Source organism: Phragmites australis, chromosome 17, assembly GCF_958298935.1.
Source record: "Phragmites australis chromosome 17, lpPhrAust1.1, whole genome shotgun sequence".
Classification (NCBI taxonomy): domain Eukaryota; kingdom Viridiplantae; phylum Streptophyta; class Magnoliopsida; order Poales; family Poaceae; genus Phragmites; species Phragmites australis.
The window spans coordinates 8722733-8726184 of NC_084937.1; the positions used below are offsets into that span (position 1 = coordinate 8722733).

General features: G+C 44.2%; 1 pseudogene; it reads right to left on the bottom strand.

Annotated features, from left to right (window-relative positions):
• Positions 1 to 777: 777 nt before the first annotated feature.
• On the bottom strand, positions 778 to 2630 carry LOC133897482 (uncharacterized; annotated as a pseudogene).
• Positions 2631 to 3452: the final 822 nt, after the last annotated feature.

The following is a 3452-nucleotide window of genomic DNA, read 5'->3' on the forward strand; positions in this document are numbered from 1 at the left end:
TAGTTCCTTTTTTAGTCACAACCCATTCTGCTTCCTTTTGACTCGACTTCTCATCTTTGTTCAAATCCTTCTCCTCGTTAAGGCGGTAAAAAAAGGCTCTTAGTTCCACTCCACTGGGCCTGCAGTATTTAAAAGAATGGAAGACTAGGAGTCCGTTTTCAGCAGTGCTGTTACTACTTAAATTAGTTTTTCGAATCTTGACCAAAAGGACATGATAGAAAGAAAGTAGGCACAGCACATAAATGAAAATGAAACAAACTAACCCAAGAATAACACCGCCGACAATCAAAACAACACCGAGGAAGTTCAGATTGGTGAGTTCCGCAACGATGGAAGAGATGTCGTCTTTACTCGATAATTTTGGAGAATTTTTGTCAAGGAGGAAGACCGCTGACTAAGATGAAGAAGAGGAAGTCAGAGGGGAGTTTTGGTAGCGAGTCTAAGAGTAAGCCTTTTAAGCTAAGCAATTTATTCCTCATTCTGCTACCAATCTATCATGACCGTCTTCTTTCCCTTCCCTTTTTCTGCTAGCGAGCATACCTCGCTTGTCGCGAGCTGGGATCGAACCAGCGCTTTCCGGATGCATAGTCTGGATAGATACCTTTCTGATCGCGACTTTGGTTACGCAGTTCAGTCGGCGAGAAAAGCCTTCCTACGTCTGCGGGCCGATAGGCCGGCCAGCCTGCTCTTCAAATGAAGAACTTCAGTCCACACACCTATCTATGAACCCCCCCCCCTTCCCTTGATCATTGCTGGGGGATCCTTCCCGAATCTGTTTTTCCATTTTGACCTAGTTCTCCACTTTTTTATAATATTTGGATTGAGCCTTACAGAATTTAAGGCTGTTAAGGACTGTATGAAGTTTTTGGGGATTCATCGAGTTTTTCCAGTTGAGTGCAGCTTCGACCAGGTCCTCAGACGTTTCATTTAAGAAGTTCTCTCCATTCTCGAGTGCAATATTATGCAATTCCTTCAAGATGGATTTTTCATATTCTAGCGCCGATTTAAGGCGTTTTTCCTCTATTTTAGTGAGAGGGCCTAAATCAGGAGGGTAATTATACGTGGGTGCCGGCACCCTTTTATAAGTGGGTGCCGGATCCCTTGGATCCCCGAATGTTGGGGAGGGTCTGCTATCAGAAGCAGGAAGGCCTGCTTGCGTTGGTTCATATGGACCCACCATTCCCCTCTCGGGGGATAAAGGGGGAATATCACCGATTGGCGGAAGATCGTCCCAATCCTCTCTTTCCATAAGAAGGGGTCCTCCCCCCGTGGGGGTTTCCTCCGCGGAACTCCTCGTCCATTCCTGGTCAACACCACCTAGGGTCGCACTGCGCCCCCCTCGGAACATCTCCCCTAAGGAAAGGACTAGAAGATCCAGCCATCCTACGAGTGCTGAACCCAGCTCCTTCAGGAGCTCTGTGGCACCTGGAACGTCGTAGCGGGCAACAAGGGCTATAATAGCCATGGTTGTGAAAACCATGGCAAGGGACCCACAGAAAAGGGTGTTTTTAGTGCCCCGTTTTGGGGAAGAAGAAGAGGCAGAGGAGTAGGTTCTCCTACCCCCCCGACTTCCTCCCCGTACTCCAAGTGGTTGTCTATGCTGCCGGCCTGTTCATTGCTGGGATTCTTGGCCGTTCAAGAATCATTGTTTTCGTGATCGAATGACGAAATAGATATAAGAACTGTATAGGATCATTCGTAGGGATGGGATAAGTGATTCTTTTATAGGATTCCCATGGGATCATAGAATCCACTAAGGATGCAATTGGTATTTGTGATCGATCAGCTTCCAGTATGACCGAAGACTTTCTATCTGGATTCAGAATAACCACACAATCAGGTTGTTGGTTCAACCCAAAATTGATCTTCTTCTTTCTTGAACGGAATTTCTTAGGATTAGCATAAGAATTGGTCAAAAAAGCCCCGATCTTCCATTGAGAATCATTGATACAGCTCGCCATTTCTTCCATTATCTCATATAGAAAAATTTGATTGGTCTTTAAAAATAAGGAACGGCCTTTTTTACGAATGAGAGATCCTATAAAATGAAGAGTGTTTTGTAAACAAATCAGTGTCTTGTCTGAATCGAGAATAGCAATTCCATTTCTGGAACCACAGATATAGACTTTGAAATGGTGAGCAGCTACCCGACGACCGAGATGTGCATTCGTACTAAGTAATTTTGTACAGACTGTTGAAAGGATTGTCATTTCCGGTTTTCGTTTCCGGAGATACAGGTGGTAAGTTAGAAAAGAAAATAGGTTAGCTGCTGATCTTCTAACCACTCAGAGTCAGAGTCAACATCAAAGAAAGGTGATGACATAACCAGTAGTTCGAAAGAGGAAAGAGGGAAGAACAAAGATAGAAAGGTTTCGTTCAGTCTCGCTCTCGTTCATAGGGTGGAATCGAACCACCCACTCCGTTTGGATTTCGAGTCCAAACAAAGGGCCAAGCAAAAGAGGATTTATAGTCCCCCGCCCGCTGCCTGCTAGAACCTAGAATACAGGGACTGTGACACTGAACACCCACACAATCTCGATTTGACACAGCAACACTTTCCACCTCTCTTCCTTCCCTTGGATCAGATAGGAAATCCTCACTTTTCCAAGACAGAAGAGAAGCAAGTAACAGATTGAGCAACTAGCGCGAAAGCTGTTGCGCTAACGCACATCCGTTTTCTTGCTTGATTTTTATACGATTTTTTGAGCAACTAGCGCGAAATCCCTTGCTAAAGCGCATATGTTTTGTTGCTTGATTTTTATACGATTTTCTGAAGTGATCTGTCCAACTAAGTAGAAAAGGACAGACGAGTGGGCGTGATAGACCAGCACTCTAACCTACTGAGCTATTTCCCCAACTTTCAATTGCTAAAAACAGTAGTTCTAGAATGGACATAGCCCTAAACTGCATAAACTCTTGTTTGAATGCCCCTTCATGTTATCCTATGAAATTGTGAGTTGACTGTTTCTCAACAGGGCATGATAGTGGTACTAACCCATTCAAAGAGCGTTTATCCCACAACATCTGTCAAAGAAAGAACAGTTGTCCACCAAAAGGAGCTAGCAATCTCATGTACTCCACTTCGCCCCTTGAATCACGTGCATATTCTTTTATCGGAGACTATGAGACCCTATTCGAAGACTATGAGACACTATCTTTAAGGGGATAAACAATAGACAGATTCCCTCTTGTGGGGAAGGATGGTAGTGAATGAAGAGGAATACAAATCCACCCAGGGAGTTAGATCTTACCTCACTATGAAGCATCCCAGAAGCTGGAAAGCCTCGTTATTAAAGAGCATTGGTACAAGACCAAAAGGCACATGCACATACCAAAAGGCACATGCACATCATGGATCCTTTCTTTTCTTCCTCTTGTTTTACAGCAAACAGTATTGTAAAGAGTTTATCTGTTAAAGCCCTATGCGAAAGAAAGTAAGGTGTCAGTGCCAA